Consider the following 18,623-nt stretch of genomic DNA (forward strand, 5'->3'; position numbering starts at 1 on the left):
TAGCCTATTTTAGGTTGGCAGAGCCTGGCCCATGGGGCAGGAAGCAGCATCTCCGGCTGGGGACCCATATGAGAGGAGACAGAGGGAGCGGCAGGTCTGGAGCTGAGGGATGTGGGTGAGGAGGAAATCCACAGTGGGTAACCCACCCTCACTCCCCTCATTCTGTTGTTTTTTTTTTTAAGTATATTTTTATTGATTTCATGGAGGAAGGGAGAGAGAGAGAGAGAGAGAGAGAGATCCATGATGAGAGAGAATCATTGATCGGCTGCCTCCTGCACGCCCCCTACTGAGGATCAAGCCCGTAACCCGGGCATGTGCCCTTGACGGGAATCGAACCCAGGACCCTTCAGTCTGCAGGCCGACGCTCTATCCACTGAGCTAAACCAGCGAGGGCACCCCTCATTCTGTTTCTACCTCTGGTACGGGCTTTCCTGGCAGTGAGTCAATGTCATCTCTTCTTCAGCTGTAGGTGTGTAATGGCAGAGGTGACCTGTGTTTCAGGGGGGCAATTAGAACAATGACTAAGGCCAAAAAAAAGTAACCCAGTCCTTCTGGGTTTCATATTAGTTGCTGGGTGTGCCCTGGGCACCAGGATCATACAGCAGGCCTGATTTCCTTCCTGTGATGAGTTTAAAGACCTGGGTTTGCAGCCAGGACACCTGAGTTCTAGTCCCAAAGCTACCACTGACAGCTGTGTTGCTTGGGCATAACCTATCTGAGCCTCGCTTCTCCCGGACGACGAGTAATAATAATACATGTAGTGATTGCTGGGTAAGACCTGGCACGTGAAAGCAATTTGGAAACTGTAAAGCACTACACAAATGCAAGACGTTAACGTATACAGGAGGGGAAATAACGCAGGACTTGGAGCAGAGGGAGCAACCTTACCAGCCTCTAAGATGCTCAGGTCAGGACGCGCGGTCCCTCCCCTCCGCCTGCCTCCCTTTCTCCTTGTGCCCCTCACCGGCCAGGGCGTGTGCCTTACAACAAACAGCAGGCGCTCTGTGCCAAATCAATGGGTAAATGGACGCACTCCTGGTATTTTGGCCCCCGATACACACCTGTCCTGGGCTTCTGGGAAAACAGCCCCCTGGAGAAGGCCAGGTCTCTCTACACAAGTTTCCAGGGGCAGTTGCCACCCGCAGTCGGCAGGTTTCCCCAGGTTCCGGACCCCGTCTCTGTATTTCATTGGCCGCTGCTGCGAAGAGGAGAGACAGCCCCTCTGGGTTCCCAGCCGAGAATCACCCAAGGCTGCACCTCTGCCGCCCCCTCCTCCCGCAGCAGCCGGCGGGAGCCCCGCGCCCGGCCCGCGCCCTCCACCCCACCCCGCTCTTGTAGTCCTGCGCGGCCCTAGGCCCGGCGCCTACAGCCCCCGCTCCCATCGCCGCCTTGGGGAGCCCTCCCGGCTGAGCCCAGCCGTCGCCAGCACTTTAATGGACATCTTTGTGGTTCCCGATCGGAGGCGCGGCATGCCCCGGCCACGGCCACGCACGCGAGCTGTGCCTTTGTCACTTTCTCAGGCTCCACTCCAGCTGCGTTGAAATGTGTAGGTTCCTTCTTAACCCCGCCGGCCCTGTCCCCCTGCCCCCCGCCCCCAAGTCGAAGATTGCGGTGGACCTCCGGGCGCTGTCCGGAAGGACGCAGGGGTTACGGCGCCAGGCCCGTCACCCAGCGAACAGTGGGAATTTTCCATCAGGTACAGAAGTGTTTTCCCGTCGCAAGGACAGCTCCTCTGAGCGCGCTCATTTCAGCGCCGCCCGGCAGTGAGAGGCGGTTTCTAGCGGCTGCTCCACCGGCCTCCCCCTCCCCATCAGACTGTCATTGTTCCCGGGGCGATGCGGCAGGCGACCGCCGGCCCGGCCTGCGCGCCCCGCCAGGCCCCGCCCTTGGAACCGGCCGCGGCGCCTCGCGACTCCCCTTGGGCGATGCGGCCCGGGAGCTGGAACCGGCGCGGGGCGTGGGCCGGCGGGCGCTGCCAATCACCGCGCGGCGCACGTGCTGCACGTCTCGGCTTCCAGCCCCGCGAGGGCGAGGCGGGGTCCGGGAGAACCGGGGGTGCGCTGGCGGGGGTTGCGCAGGGGTAGGAGGTGTGACCGCGTGCACCGGGCTCGGGGGTGCGCGCGGGGGGTCGGGGGTGCGCGTGGAGATCTGGGTGCAAGCGCGCAGAAGTCGGCAAGTGCTCAAGGGTGTAGCCACGCGCATGGGTCGGTGGAGGGGTGCGCGGGACTCTGGGGAATGTGAGCGTGTGGGGTGGGAAGTTGCTCAGGGGTCTGGGGGTGCGAGTGGGCTCGGGCGAGCAGGATTTGGAGAGGTTCACAGGGGAGTACTTGAGGGTCTTTTGGGGTCCAGACGGAGTCCACCAGGGGTACCCCAGAGCCCACTGGAGGGTGTGCCGCCTCCCAGGCGCCTTCCTCGCCAATTATGGGAGCGCCGGGAAGCTCCCCAGTCTCAGCCTGTCTCGCACTAGGACCACACGTGGGTGGGATCAGGCTGTGACCGCCTGTCCGCTGCCAGCTTAGCCAAGGGCCCAGGGCCGAGGGCAGGGCGAGGGGACGTCACATGCTGGGCTCAGAGCACCTGTTTAGGAGAAAGCAGATCATTTTCAGCACCGTCTTCACCACCACTCCCTTCACTCCCCCCACTCCCCCCACCCTTGCTACAATGGAGGTGTTGTATTTCTGGTGGTAATTTTCAAACACGGAACCATCAAGTGTGAGTGGAGGGGCAGAAGCCCAGGAATCAGCTGTCCAAGAGGACTTGGTGTGGGCAGAAAGGACGAGGGGCTCTGCCTGCAGGCACCAGTCGTTAGGCCCACTCAGTGAGGGGCTTCCTGGCTGCTGTTGATGAAAGTTTCGAGGCAAGTTCGGAAGGCAGGGGGCCAACATCCTCCATGCACAGGGGCATCTCCATTCTGGGGCGCCCTGTGTGGCCCTGTGGGAACCAGCTGCAGGTAGCTGACCTCTCTGTGAGTCCCCGAGCTGTACTGCTGCTCACCCTCCTTGAAGGGCTGTGATGGCTTCGGGAAGCGGATTTCTTTGGAGTGTGGGCAGCATTTTGGTTCCTCTGACTCCACACTGCCTTCTTTGACGTGGGATGATGCCCTGCTTAGCCGAGACTGGCTATGGGAACCAAGAGGTCAAAGAGCACGCCAAGCTCACCTCCACCAGGACAGACATACTGAAGGACAGATTTAAATATTCTAGAAAGAATCTCGAGCTTTCGCACCTCCTGCTGTGGGTGTGTGTGTGTGTGTGTGTGTGTTTTAGTCAATACGGTACATCTTCTTCATATATATCATTCAGTTCTCTGTGTCTACGAAATTGCAATGGAAAACCTTGGGGTAAAGTGCTCTACATTACTTCGCTTAATGCTCACAAGTCTGTTAGGTGGGCTTATCCCCACTTTGTAGATGAGAAACTGCAGGCCTGTGGGACCTAGTCACCCAGCTGCGGGCGGAAGGCCTTCCTTCCCGAGCCGCTCCTGCACTGACAGTTAGTTGGGTGGATCAGACCACACAAGCACAGCAGTGCCTGGCACGCAGTGACTGCACCAGGAGAGGCAGGCTGTTCTTCCAATCACTGCTCTTATTACAAACACGAAACCTACAAGTTCTCTCTACCGTGGTGGCAAGTTCTCCAGCAGCCACACGCTGCGGACCTCGGTGCATTCTTTTACAAATGTTCAGGGTTTTGCTTGTCTCTGGTTTGAGCGTCTCCAATGGTACAGGAGTGGCGTTCCTGAGCAAGCCCCTCCGAGACGAACTACACAGCCTGCCTTCCATGCGGATTTGTTCCCAGACTCGGTCTGTTCCTCCTTCCCAACTGGAGACCGTTACCGTTATCGAAATCATGCTGTTCGGACCTCAGCTGGGTGCTATGATGTCTATGAGCTTAGAAGGGAATGGAATGTGTGTGTGTGTGTGTGTGTGTGTGTGTGTGTGTGTGTGTGTGTTTTAGTGACATGGAGAAGGTAACTTGACTTGGTTTTAAAATTTCACAGAGCAAATCAACATTATTTATGGAATCATTTACTTTTTAAAAAGTGTTCTAAGAGTGCTACTGTTGGAATGGGAGTGTCTTCCTGAAGACCCCACTAAGTGAAGAGAGCTGCCGGAATAGTGTGAGGCAGTGCGAGGGGGGCTGGGTTAGAGACAGGTGCCCCGGGGAGCTCAGGGCAGCAGGACTGAGAGGGGCAGGAGCCACAGCACAGGTGACTGAGGTCACAGTGAAGCCCCAACGAGGGCCTCTCTCTAGTCAAAGGCTGGTGGGAGGTCAAACACAGCCAGGCTTTGCTCTTAACATGAAAAGATGGAAGGAGGTACAGGGAGTGATACGTGGTGATAATAGAGGTGATAGCGAATGGTATTTATTGAATACCTACTATGTTCTAGGCACCATGCCAGGGGCTTCACATGCTTTCTGTCATTTAACCCTATGAAGGATGTTGCTGTTATTATCCCCACTGCATGGGTAAGAAAACAGCTGGGGGAGGTTAAGTCGCCCAGCGTTACCCAACTAGTAAGTAGCCTGGTCAGGACTCCTGCTCATGGCATGTAACTCAGCCTGTGGCAGTGGAAGGAGGGTTTTGCTTTTTTGTATTATTGTTGGGGGAACTTCTTGGTCTGAGTCCATTGAAGAGAAGACACTTTTGAAAAGCAGTTGGCTTAATCGGGGGGTGGGGGTGGGGGTGGGGGTGGAGAATAGATAAGGGTCAGGTGGCCAAGCAGGGGTCTGTGAGAGGAATTGGGGCAAGTGACACAGTGGGAGGTGGGAGCAAGAGTGGGTGCTCGGGAAGAAATGAAGAGAGATGGAGTCTCTGCTGAGGTGCGTCAAGAGCAGAGGGTGGCAGGTGTCATGAACTGTCCGAGTATCTCCAGGTGGCATCCACACTAAGAAGTTGGACCTGCAGGGCGGCCAGTTTGTTTAAAAGTGTAAAGCACCCCACAGTTTTAACACAGCGTTATACATTGTGGCCCCTTGTAATTCATATGTTGAGATCCTAGCTCCCAATAGCTCAGAAGGTGGCCTTATTTGGAAATGAGGTGTGATTTGCAGGTGTAATCAAGTTAGAATGAGGTGGCCCTGGAGTAGGGGGACCCTAATCCATAATGACTGGTGTCCTTCTAAAAATGAGACATTTGGGCTCAGCTGAGGACATAGAAAGAACGCCATGTGAACACAAAGGCAGAGATGGGGTGGTGTGTCTGCAAACCAGGGAAGGCCAAAGGTCACCAGCAAACCACCAGAAGCTCAGCAAGAGGCCTGCGCAGATCTGCCCCTCAGTCCCCAGGAGGAACCACATTTTGATTTCAGACTGGCCTCCAGCCTGGGAGGCACATGTCTCCGTTGGGCAAGCCACTCAGCTTGTGGTGCTCTGTCATGACGAAGTAATGCACGTGGCCGCGTAGCTGATGGCTGTCCCAGCTGCGATGCTGCCCTAAGATTTTTGAAACTTGCATTGTGGACGCTGAGAGGATCTGTTTCACGTAAAATGATCTCTCTCTCTCTCTCTCTCTCTCTCTCTCTCTCTCTCTCTCTCTCAATGCTAAGTGTACATAGTTTAAAATGTGAAATGGAATCTATATATATAAAAGTCTAATATGCAAAGTGTCCCCTAGGGAGTTTGACCAGAAGACTGGGAGTTCAATCCATTGGTATGATGTGTGCTAACCACCAGGGGGCGGCACAGAAAGAAGGAAGGCCCTGGGCGGCAGCCGAAAGGCCCCGATTGGCCCTGATCACTGGCCAGGCCTAGGGACCCTACCTGTGCATGAATTTCATGCACTGGGCATCTAGTAAATATATAAAAATTGTCATGAAAAAGTAAGTCACCTTTAGCCTTTGCCCCCTGGGCTCTCCCCAGAGAAAACTCGTATCTCTATATTAACCTTGGTGTTTCTAAACAACATGCTTATATGACTATTTCTGGATTTTTCCGTTTTGGCCATTGCCTCTTGACCTCCAGCCATGGTAGCTGAGGGGTTCGGCTCCCCCGCCATGTCACTATGCCACAGCATGTGCTAACTAGTAGTCACATTATTAGGACTAGACCAATGCTGTGGGCCCCTGAGGTGCTCTAGGCCACAGCCCGCTCTCCAACACCCTTTCCTCCCTGCAGCTAATAACAGCTTTTCTTCAGTGGTCTGATTCCCTGAACCTGTATGCTGCCCAGATGCTCCAGCATCCCTGCCGCACCAGTGTCCGCGCTGTGTTCCAGCCGGGCCCTTCACCCTTCCCCAGGTGCCGCCCCTGCCTCCTGCTCAGTGCGCACAGGTGGCTCAGGCTGCGGAGCAGCCCAGGCCCCAGCGTGCAGGAGAAGCTGTCGTTTAAAATTGGCTAGTTTTCTGGTTTTCACCCTTGGGGCAAAGTCTCTTTTTGTGTCATGAAGGTCCCCAGGACAGGCAGGTACACTGTGGTTGCTCCAGGGGAAGCCGGCTAGCCACCGTCCATCTCACTGAGTGCAGGGGCGACAGGTGTGGTTTGAGCATGTTCATCACCCATGGGCTGAGCCAGATCTGGATGGAGGAGGGGCGTTGTCTACAGCCGTGAATGACTGGAGAGCCAGCGATTTCTAAACTCACTTCTGCGGAAACTGGTGTTTCTTTTTAAATATATTTTTATTGACTTCAGAAAGGAAGAGAGAGGGAGGGAGAGGGAGAGAGAGAGAGAGAGAGAGAGAGAGAGAGAGAGAGAGAGAGAGACAGAGAAACATGAATGATGAGAATCATTGATCGGTTGCCTCCTGCACACCCCACACTGGTGATTGAGCCCACAACCCTGGCATGTGCCCTGACTGGAAATCAAACTGTGACCTCCTGGTTCATAGGTCGATGCTCAATCACTGAGCCATGCCATCCCGGCCTGTTGTTTCTTTTGGTTGAGGGTTTTTTGTTTGTTTTTGAGATTTGCTGAAAGTTGCTTACAGAAGGTGTGCTGCAAGGTGGCAGGTGCATTTTGTCCACCTGAGCACGGAATCTGTGCTGCTGGGTCATGCAGGGCATGGGGGCTCTAGGGCAGGGAAGCAGCCCCCAGCCTGGAGCCTGGCATCATCGCCACAGGCACCATCCATTAGCAATGGTGGCCAGCGCTCCTGCTGGGGTCTGGGTGCTGTGGACCTCAGCCACGGAAGCCAGGGCAGAAGGACACGGTAATGACCGGGACTATTGCGGGAACCCTTTTGAGGACTCCCTGAGAGACCAGGAGACTTTGCAGGGGAGGGGCCGGGGGCCTGCATTCATCTGGGTCCTCAGGACCATTGAGATTTAGAGTAACAGTCGAACAGGGATCTTATTTCTACCCCGGCTGCATGTTTTCTTCAGGATGGTTCATGGAGCCGGGCAGGGCATTTTGATCCCTGATTTGTGGGTGGAGAATCAAACCCTCAACAAGGCTCTATCCTTAAGGGACAGAGATGGAGTACACCCCTGGGCTGGTGCTCTCCTACTCCCACTGAATGGGAAACTGAAGCCACCGAAGGTGACAGGTTATAGAACAGTCCATCACGCAGCTCCTGGGTATTTATTTCGTTCCGTTCACATTTTAAGAGGAACAGGAATAAACTAGAGCACTCCCTAGACTGAAACAAGCTTCATGAAGACAGATCAAGTCGGTCCTTTACAACGTTACATCCCGCTTGCCCCACAAGACCTGGCACATTGCAGGTGCACAGTGGTTATTTGTTGGGTGAATGAGTGAACCCTGGGGATGATGAAAGACTTGGAAACCAAGTCATTTAGGAAGCAGGTGGAGGATCAGAAAGCATTTAGGTAGGAGAAAAGCCAGGAGAACTGTTTTCAAGTATGAAAAGAAGTTGTCCCGCACGAGTGGGTTCCTGCAGGCTACCAATTTCACACCTGAGAGCAGAGAAAACCGGGGCAGACAGCAAGCGATACAGGGTGCAGCTGAGGCCAGATGTTGTAGATGACACCCCCATGCACCCCGTTGCCACAGCAACAGGTGGAGCAGAAAGAGGATGTGAGGCATAATGTCCCATACCCATATCCAACATCACCAGTGGGACCTCCCGCATCGTGCTAACAGTGCCAGGAAGCAGAGTTCTCTCCAGAGCGTCCCCAGTGTTGCCTCCGCACGCCATACATAGCTCAGCGTCATGGGTGAGGGTGTCTCTCACCAGCCTGCAGAACCCCTCCAATGTGGCTAATCTCCACAGCCAGGTACCCTCTTTTGCAGCCTTTGTCATTGAGATGGTGGCATGTATCATGGTTAATTCACCCTTGTCAGGAAGTAAACTTCATTTTGCCTCAGCTGCATAAATATGGGGACCAATGCAGGAGGACTCTCTCTCGCACCTCAGCCAGCTTCCCTGACGGCTGGGAGAGGGACGAAGAGCTGCTGTGTGTCTTCTTGCTGACAGATACAACCTCGCCTTGCTCTCAGTATGGGGGTTGAGAGACTGAGGGGCGGCTTATCCATTCGGGGCTGCATTCCCTAACGTGCTTCTCCTGGCTGGGAAGTGGGTGGAAATTTCCTCTGTTCTGGTCTCTCCAGGCAAGATCGAATCCGTTGCTTTAATGGGAAACTTTACTGAAGTCTCGAGAGTCCCATTCTCACTGTTTGTAATCACTGCTGGATTCTAATCTCTTTACATTTACAAATCTGCTTTGCCTGACTCACGGCTACGAAGTGCATCTTTACTGAGTTTCTTTGAAAAAGGGTAAGCAGTCTCTCCCAGCTTCTTGTGATTTTCCGTGACCCCTGTTTGGAGTTCACAATCATACAGCCTCAGGGGTTTTCTGAGGTTAAGTGTAGACAGAAGCTCAAAGGCACCAGAAGTGTTTGGGCTCTGGGAGTTCTGGAAATAGAGCCGGGAATGCAGACTTACCAAACCTCCAGGAGCCTGGGTGACCGGGTCCTCCAAGGACTGAGTGGTGCTATTAGCCTGGCCTTCGACCTCGGGAAACACAGCACACGGGGCCATTGAGAACGAATGGAAAGTTGCTGGTCCTGCCTTCCCAGGCCCTGGCTATGCATTCCAGGCTAGACAGTTGGGAATTGTCCCCAGGGCTTAGAGAAAACAGTTGAACCTGTCCCTGATTCGCCTCAATGAGTTTAAATTCAGCTTAAGCAACAATACAGCTCAAAGAAGACATGTTAAATTGCTTCTCAGATGCACAGCAGTTTTATTATGTCAGCTTCACTGCCATCAGGGACCGGGCTCTTCCCAGCACTCTGTCTGCCCTTCTTCGACGATGTGGGCTCCACCACCTGGTGCAAACTGACTGCTGGAGCTCCAGCCATCACATCTGACTTCTAAGCAGCTGGACAGAGGAAAGGGAGAAGGGCTATACCAGTGGTTGGCAAACTGCGGCTCGTGAGCCGCGGTTTGCCGCTCTGTTGACTAATGAGTTTGCTGACCACTGACCTAGACTCTGGATTCCAATAATTACAGGCTGTTGTTGTTCCTTGTGATTAAGCCCCTATCCCAGTGGTCAGCAAACTCATTAGTCAACAGAGCGGCAAACCGCGGCTCGCGAGCCGCAGTTTGCCGACCACTGGGCTATACCTTCTTTTGAAGAGACTTGCTGGAAGAACTATACTATACCTTTGCTTACAATTTATTGGCTAGAACTTAATGGCCAGACCACGTTAACGGGAGGCTGGGAAAATGAGTCCTTCAGCAGGGTGTAGAGCTACTCTGAATAAATTTGGGGTTCTGTTACTCAGGGGGAGAGCAGCATTGCTGTGGAGTGGGCAGGCAGCTAGCAGTCTCTTTCAGAGAAAGCTGCATTTAATAGCTGTGAAATAAACAGTAACTCACTTAACTCTCTGTGACCCTAGGCAGGTCACTTTACTTCTGTGAGCTTCAGTATCTTCATTAAAAAAAACACAAAGTTAGACTTCAGGCCCTCTATGGCTGCTCAGCTGTGTTCCATGACGTCCCTGGAGGCACCGCAGAAGTCAACAGGAGCAACTCGAGCTGAGACGGGAGAGGACCCGCGCCAGATCTGATCCTTTTTATCTGGTCTGTTATGTACCTCGGTGCTCCACGGCCAGGGGAGAAACTTCAGGAGCGATGGCGGAAAGTTTCTGAGAGAAGCAAATTGGACAGGTTATGGAGGCTCAGGGTTCTGTGGTTCAGGAGACAGAGGCACGTTTCTATAATTCTGAAAATCCAGGGAGGTGTCAGAAAAAAAAGCTTGGTCATACTTTTGTGATTTTGTAGCTAATCAGACATAATTTTCTAGACTCAAGGACACCAGAATATATTTCCTCAGGGATGGAGTAAAGAGAAAATGAATAAGATCCAGCTTGTTTCCTTGCTCTGCGATTTGCTGTTTGTTACTCCGTCTCTCTGAGCCTCAATTTGCTCATCTATAAAACGGGGACAAGCCGAAACCGGTTTGGCTCAGTGGATAGAGCGTCGGCCTGCGGACTGAAGGGTCCCCGGTTCGATTCCGGTCAAAGGCATGTACCTTGGTTGCGGGCACATCCCCAGTAAGGGGTGTGCAGGAGGCAGCTGGTCGATGTTTCTCTCTCATCAATGTTTCTAGCTTTCTATCCCTCTCTCTTCCTCACTGTAATAAATCAATAAAATATATTAAAAAAAAAAAAAAAAAAAACGGGGATAATAAGGCCCACTCCGAGGGCTGCTATGAGAATTAAATGTAATCATGTATGTAAAGCTTAGTATGCTATGAAGAAATGTTAGTCTACTTCAATGTCATCGGCTCTTCAGCGGGTCCCACACCACCTAGCGGTTAAGGATTCCCGAGGCTCAGGATAAAAGTGATGGTGCTGGGACCCTGGGCATTTCCCTGAGCGGTGCCTGGGCAGAGCCCTGACCCATGGGGCTTGGTGTTCTTTATGATGTGCGTGCAAGGTCAACCAAATCCCACCGCCATTGTTTGCTTCCTCCCCTAAATCTTCATTGTTTTCTCTCTCTGCTGGAATTTCCCCCTCACCATCATTTCTACTCTGTCCTTCCTCCTTTACAGACAAGAACCTTGGCCTTGTGGTCTACGCGGCTGCCTGGCCTCTCTCCCCACCTATGCTCTCCGGGCTCACTCTGAGCCGGTTTGTGCCAAATCTCTCCACCACATCTGTGGCCTGAACCTCCCCAGTTCCTTTGGCTTCCTGAGGTCAACCTTCACTTTAACAGAGGAGGGAGAGCTCAGCGTGTAGGTCTAAGCGGCACATTAAGTGCAGTGTGCTCCTCAGTATTTCTGAGGTCCTGCCCCCCCCCCCCCCTCAGAGAGAATATGGGTATGTGAATGTCTTTAAACTCCTGCTGTTTTTTTTTTTCCTTCTCCAAACTGCAACCAATTGATGTGTCTCTCTCACACTGATGTTTCTCTTTCTTTCTCTCTCTTTCCCTTTCCCTTCCCCTCTCTTTCTCAAAACAAAACAAAAATCATTGGAAAAAAATGTCCTCAGGTGAGGAGGAACAACAAAAACAAATAAATAAAGTAATTAGCGTTTCCTGAAAAAGGCATGTTCTTACATAGTACAGTGATGAAAATTAGATCAAAATGAGAAAAACACGGATACAGTGCAGGTAGACCTCGTTTTATTGTGCTCTGCTTTATTGCTCTTCACGGGGATTGAGTTTTTTTTTACAAATTGAAAGCACGACTCCTCACCAGGAAAAACGTTACGCTTTATTGAAGTATTGGCGTCATTACGTTGGTCTGGAGCCCAGCCCCCGGTAGCTCCCGTTGTGCATTCATAAACTTTATTTTCAATGTTGCTAATTGTCACAAAGTAATTGTAGCAAAGGAATAAAAAAAGCGCTTTTATATTTTTCCTGATCCAGGAACTAATCTGAGAGGACACATTTAATTCTTTGGTTATTATGTATGTTCCTTAGTATCCTTCCACCCAGACCAGTTTCTTAGCCCTTCTTTGCCTTTCATGACCTCGGCATTTTTGAAGGCACAGGCCCATTATGTTGTAGACTGCCTGCCCTTCAGTGTGGTTTGGCTGATGCTCCCTCATGATTAGCCTCCGATGGTGCATTGTGGGCAGGAACATTCCTGGGGTGATGCTGTGTCCTTGTCAGTGCATCGTGTCAGGAGGCACATGATGGCCCCGTGACCTGCGGTGTTAATTTGGATCACTTGGTGAAGGTGTTGTCTGCCAGGTTGTGTCATGGAAAGTTGCATTTTGGTCATAGCTAAGTAATAAGTGTCACGTACGGGTGACACTTTGGATGACGTCCATTTCAGCCTATCTCTAAATGCTGGTGTTTTCTCGGGCTCCACGGTCAGCCTTCTGCTCTCCCCGAAAGTGTTCATGGCTTTGGTTACTCTCCACATGCTTGTGTCTCTCGGCCCTCCGTCTTTGGCCAAGATGACTCCTGGAGACACAGCTCCCTCGCAGGATGTCCCATAGCCACCTTAACCTCAGCATCGCTCCTTCTGTCCAGGACCTTGTCGCCCATTTCTTCGCCCCCACGAGCCTGCCCCTCCTCCTCTGTCCCCTGATGACAGTTCATAGCACCACCTCGCTCCCATCCTTTATCATCCTGGACTCCTGGGTGTCATTCTAGACGCCCCTTCCCCTTCACACCACATACACAATCAGCCACGAAGTCCCATGGATCGTACGTTCCCAATATTTTCTACTCCCGTGGTTCAGGCCATTACCATTGTATGCTTGGAATCCTGCCATCGGCACCTCTTCCTGCCCAGGACCTTGCCTTCCCTCTCACTCATTCTCCATTGTGATGGCAGAGCGAGCTTTCCACCCCGCTCAGGACACCAACCAACTCCTTCTTCAAGGTCAGGCCCTGTCGACCTCTCCGGCTGCCTGGGTCATGTGGATGCTTTTAGTTTCCACTTTGAGTTGCTCTCCCCTTGGGCATGAGATCTGGAATGCCACCCCCTTCTCGCACCCATTCACCGGCTCTTGCTGCCACTCAGAATTCAGCGTAGACTCCATACCACGTGCTGTGGAAGGCATTCCCTGCACCCCTGGGCATGGCATGCCCTACCCAGGTGCTCCCCAGTACCTTGGACTTGCCCCACCCCTCCTGTGACACTGCTCGCACGGTTGAAATGGATTAGATCTACTCCGACGACTTCCACTGGACTGTGACTCCTCTAGTCCTGGGGGCGGAGGGGGGGGGGGGCTGTGAGTGGGAGCAGGATGCTCACATAGCTGCAGGGTTTTGTTGATCTAGGGAAAATAACCGAGGCTCTGTGACTCTGTGACTCAGAGACGTGGGCTGCAGGGACAGGGTGGCCAGTTCTCGTGGGCTAGGACATCCAGGAGGAACACTAGGAACAAGATGAAACATTTCAGAGCCCAAAGACTTCATTAAGGCAGGGTGCTCATCAGATGGCCAAGGTGCCCGTGACCCAGAAGAACTGGGTTTCCAAGTTGCAAAGGACTACAAAGGAACAGGCTTCCCGGGCCCAGGTGACTCAGAGTAGGGCTGGGCTCCAGAGCTCGGGAAGGGGAAGTGCCAGGTAAGAAAACAATCAGCAAGGCTTCTGCCCCGGTGGCCAGCCAGCCACATGGCCGAAACCCTCCATTGACTTAGCAGCCAGTGCAGCCTACAGTTTCCTAGGGAACCAGGGCCAGGCTGTGGTGCGGCTCAGCATGGAGCCGGGGATGGTTTATGAGGGCCAGATGGCCGGACACCGGATGTTGCCAGTGTTGCGGGATCGGTGGCTGAGGGTCTTGGGGAAAGACTCAGCACAGGGCTGGGGAGGTCTGAGAAAGGCTAGAAACTCACATTGGCCATGTAGGTGAGGGGCACGGGAACCGATGAGGCCAGAGACGGATGTCAGTGTAGACAGCAGAGCACAGGACCAGAGCCTGGTGAGCAGTCGGAGCCAGGGGCCATTGGTTCTGCAAGTCAAGAGGGCAAAGGGAGGCTAGACTTTGGGCGGTGGGCACTCAATACAACATACAGATGATGTATTAGAGAATTGTACATGTGAAACCTATACAATTTTATTCACCAATGTACTCCCAATAAATTCAATAAAAATATTTTTTATTAAAAAAAAAAAAGTGAGTTAGAGACCGGGAATGACCACATGGTTGGCATCTGGGTCAAAAATATTATTGGCCCCATGAGAGCAGGAATCTTATCTCGTTTTCACTGCTGTGTCCGACTGCCTAACACGACTGGGAGCTCGGGTCACAAAGGTCAGACTGGGAGCTGGAGTCGGAGGGCGACCTGGAGGCCAGGGTCACAGCTGTTTCAGCCTCAGAGAGAGTTCCAGCGAGACACCTGGCCGTGACGTTTTTAGTGTATTTCCTACGACTGAAACCTATGTGAAGCACGGAGAGTAAAACATAGTAAAGGATAAACATGCAAACAGTCCCGGTACTGGGCCGGGGTACTCTGCCGAGGGCTGGATCCCAGCCCCTGGGACACCTAACGCAGGTGGAGGAGGTGAGGAAGCTGGTCGGAATGCCAGTTGCTAAGCAGGCCAGGGAGGGGCCTTCAGTGGAAGCCGAGGGGCCAGGAACGAATCTCTAGACCCGACTTGTCCTGAGGAGGCAGGAAATGACTGCAGCTGAACCTAATCACCAGTCATTCTCTGTCTTGATCTTACTCAGTAGATATGTAGATTGAAGGACTTCAGCGCATGCGTGCCAGCGGTCGGAATTGGGCTGAGTTATATAACAGGGAGGGAAACATATTGTCCTACGTGGTTGGAGATGGGCCTAAAAGGCTCCGTCTGTTGGGTTTTCTGCCCGATGGCAGCAAGACCTGGGAAGGAGGCACACACATCTGGGCAGGGACTGGAGGCCTGGGCTGCTTCCGGTCAGGAACGTGAGCTAGATGTGCAGGCAGCGAGGCCCTGCCACCAGCAACAAGGGCCTCTGGACTCAGGCTCCTGGGAGCTTCTGGGCACGAAGCCTGTGACATAGATGGGGTGGGCAGCTCAGTGCCTACAGGTAGGGAGCAGGGAGACCAGTTAGAGACCTGGGCAGGCCAGGTATCGGTGGGAGGCAGGCATGACAAGGCGCCTGCCCATGGTTCCTCAGTTTCTGTAATATCGTATGTGGCTCCTCTTGAGGAGTTTCAACACTCCCCATTACCACCACCATCACCACCATCACCATCATTATCGCCATATTCATCAAAGTACTATTTATTGGGTGCTTCCCACTTGCTCAATTTCCTCACTTCGTTCTCATAAAACACTGTAAGGCAGGAATTATGAGAAAACTGAGGTCCGAGAGGTTAAATGACTTACCAAAGGTCATTGTTACTAGGCCATTTCCTAGTCAGCGACAGAGCCAGACTTTGAACCGAGGTCTGATGGACTGCAAACTCTGTCAGGTACCCTGGAGGTTAGGAGCACAGGCTGTGGAAACAGACTCACCAGTTGTGTGGCTGTGGTCAACCCTAGACTCAGTTTTCTCACCTGTAAAATGGGCATGATGGTGATGGTAGAAATACCGCGTAAGATACTATTGAGGAGCAAGCGAGGGACTATAAAATCTAACTTCCATACTTGGGGAGTAGGTTTGCCTGACTTAGCAAATAAAAATAAAGATGCTCAGTTCAATTTGAGTTCCTGATAAACAAGGGATAATATTTTAGAACAAAAGGGATTGAAATATTTGGGCCATATTTATACTAAAAATTAAATTCCAGTTGAACTGGGTATCCTGACTGTTGCCTGGCAGCCCTTACAGGAGGCTCGCAGGCTGGCCTGGACCATCACAGCCCAGTTTGCAGCGCTCCCTGCTCCAGTGGGGATGGTTTCCTCTCGTGTCTCCCTGCCTCCTCCCTGCCTCTGGTCCTGCGGGTCCATGCCCCACCCCCTCTCCGCTCCCCTTCTCCTGGCCCCCAGGCCTGTCCTTCCTTCCAGCCTCCTCCTGGGGGTCTTCCGCAGTCCTCCCGGCACTCAGAGTCCCTAGCGCAGAACATAGCCCAGAATCAGGTGAGTGAACGTGCTCTCTAACTGCGCTCCACGCTCCTGTCACCCAGGGCTCTGTCTTCCGTGTCCGGAGCGTGCACAGGTTTCAATATAAACGAGCTGTGTGAGCAGTTGCAGAAATGAAACCAGCTCTGAGGGAGCCACTTCTATTTTCTCGCACGGCTGGGCGGTGCAGTCAAAGTGAACCAGAAGTCCGGGCTCCTGCACCCCAGTCAGCCCCGCCCTCCGCAGCGGCAGCCCCGCCCCTCCCCCCTCCCACAGAGGGCGTGGCTTGGGCAGAAGTTGTTGTTTTTTCTCAGCCAAGGAAGTAGCACCCAGTGCCCCACCCTTTAGCTTCGAGGAGGAAATGACAACCAGCCCAGGAACAGACAGCACAGGAGGCAAGAGGCCAGCAAACAGCTCTTACAACCTGGTTATGCCTCATCTCAGGTGGCATCAGGCCTGTGCCACGGCCTGCCTGGCTTCCTCCCTGTCCCCTGGGCCAGGGTGGACTCCCTGTGCCCTTGGATGGACACACTGACCCTTGATCCTCTGTCCTTGCTGCTCTTGTCCTTCCCTGGCAGAGGCACGTGTCACAGGCTGTCCCCTGCCCCCACATCGCCTGTGCTGTGGTTCGAAAGCCGCGCTTCTCACATTCTCACACTGGTGAGCCTGGGCCACAGGGCAGGCCTCACCCCTGCAGTTTCCGATTCTGCAGTTCCGGGCTGGGGCCCGAGAATGGGCATTCCCACCACGTTCCCAGGCGATGCACTCTGAGCCCCACTGTGCTTATGGTTCTGGGTCAGCAGGAGTTGAGGTTCTGAGAGGCACCAATGACCCTCAGTGCTCTAGGAAGAGGGGGGACCCCAAGCCAAGACGAGGGTCCTCTGCATGCCCATTGATTGTGGCTGGTGTCCTGGGAGCAGGCAGGGACTTCACCGGTAGATATGGTCGATCCGATTGGTTATCCTGCCTGGAGTTCCCTAACAGGCAAGGCCCGGTGGGGGACACTCAGAGAAGGATGAGTCTTTCCCACAGTGCAGTTATCCTCCAGTGCAGAGACAAAGTGAGAAGTACAGGCAGAAGTACTCATTTGTTATGTAATCACACCCCTCAGACGTGCCTTCTGTGGGTGCTGCTGGGATGGTGGCTGACGGCTCTAAGTTGAGTCTCTTTTCAGGAATTTACCTTCCTGCTCAAGGTCACCCTCTTTCCCCCAGGCAGCCCACATCCAGTAACTGGTCAGCGTCAGGGTATGGCCCCTCTTTTTACTCTGAAGGGCAGTCCCAGCTCCTGAGCTCCCCACGGGGTTGCTGGGGCCTTTGTTGTGAGCACATCACCGCTCAGCCTCTCCCTCTGCCTGAGCTGCTCCCTTCACCCCCCCATCCGCGAGTGAACCTGGGCATTCCCAGTGAACTTCCTGTGTGCCGGGGTCTGTCTCAGTCTGTTTGCCTGCGGACCTGAGACACCTCTTCATCCCTAAGTCTGGAAAGCTGGGACAGATGGTAAATGCTTCTAGAAGCCAGAGGAGGGCCCTAGCATCAGGACCTGGTGTTCACAGGGAGGAGGGCATTGACAGGGCCTGAACGCCTGTCCCCACCCTGGCTCCTTGCTCTGTGCCCCCAGCAGCCAGCTCTGAGGTTCATAGCTTGCTGTCTCCTTTGACCTTGACCCCAGCCTGTCTGCTCACCCCCCTTCCACCTGGACTCCTGCTCCCCTCACACCCTTCCTTATACTAACTCATCTCTCAGCCGTGACCTGTTGTCATTCCCATAAAAGCCACTTGAGTAGATGCCATCTTCAAGAAGAGATACAAAGAATAGAATGTCCGGGGGAGAAATGACACTGAAATTCTATGGTGAATCTCGCTAGGGGTCCCCTGATAATGTGCTCAGAGAGAGAGTTTATAAGAAGCAAAGAAGTTCTTTAAAGTTCGATGTGAGGTGCCCAAAGGGCTTCTAGGTGTGAGGATCCTTGTCCTTGGTAAGCGCGACCACTGGGTTCAGCCTGGAACTCCCTGAAGGAGACAGGATAACGCACGGCCAGGCACAGTGGGGGGACTTGGAGGGGCCCGGCTGAGCATCTCTGCCAGCCATTTCTAAATGAAACGCTGGTGATATCAGCTCCCTCTGAGACTGAAAATATCCATGTTTCCCCGAGGCCTTTGCAAGTAGAGGGCCCTGGCGACTTCAGAGGCCCCCAAGCCCTGCGGAAAAGGAAAGGAAAAGGTTTGTCTGGAAAGTGCATCTGAAAACGAATCATCGGATGTGCACGCCCCCCCCCCCCCCCCCCGCACCTGAAAGATTTCCTAACCCTCTCACTAATGGGGAGACTTAGCTTCCTCTCCTTCCGAACAGCACTGTCCCCGAGTTCCCCTCTTAAACGTCAGGCACAGCTCCTGCAGCTCATTAGTACTTTTACTTCTTTCCAAGTCTCTCTCCCGCCTGTGAATCCTCAAGTTCATAGGCCACGAGTGTCTTTACGTCCCTGAGCACAGTGCCTGGCTCCTCAGAAGCACTTAGTCAATACTATTGAGTGAACAAACAAATTACATATATTTGTTCCAGGAAGAAGCTAGTATGGGGAAAGATAGGGCAATTCATTCTAGCTTGGACAAAACTTTATTCTTCCAAAATCCTTGAAGGTGATAAAAAAAAGGCCACCCACACAAAAAGCAGAGATTTGTGTTAATGGCAGCACACAAAACAAGATTGGCGAGAGCACTAGAAAAAAGATGTTCCCTGCGAACCTGGCTGGATTTATCCTCGGTTCCTCT

The 18,623-nt window shown here is 53.2% G+C and overlaps 1 long non-coding RNA gene across 1 annotated transcript; it reads right to left on the reverse strand.

The window, feature by feature from the left end:
• Positions 1-223: 223 nt before the first annotated feature.
• LOC129151427 (uncharacterized) lies at positions 224-1,570 on the reverse strand. The gene is made up of 3 exons (XR_008558111.1): positions 1,430-1,570; positions 1,062-1,198; positions 224-490 (listed from the first exon to the last, which is right to left on the reverse strand). It is a non-coding gene; the product is annotated as an uncharacterized LOC129151427 (long non-coding RNA).
• Between the last annotated feature and the right edge of the window lie 17,053 nt (positions 1,571-18,623).

The sequence above is a fragment of the Eptesicus fuscus genome, chromosome 14, assembly GCF_027574615.1.
Source record: "Eptesicus fuscus isolate TK198812 chromosome 14, DD_ASM_mEF_20220401, whole genome shotgun sequence".
NCBI classification, from domain to species: domain Eukaryota; kingdom Metazoa; phylum Chordata; class Mammalia; order Chiroptera; family Vespertilionidae; genus Eptesicus; species Eptesicus fuscus.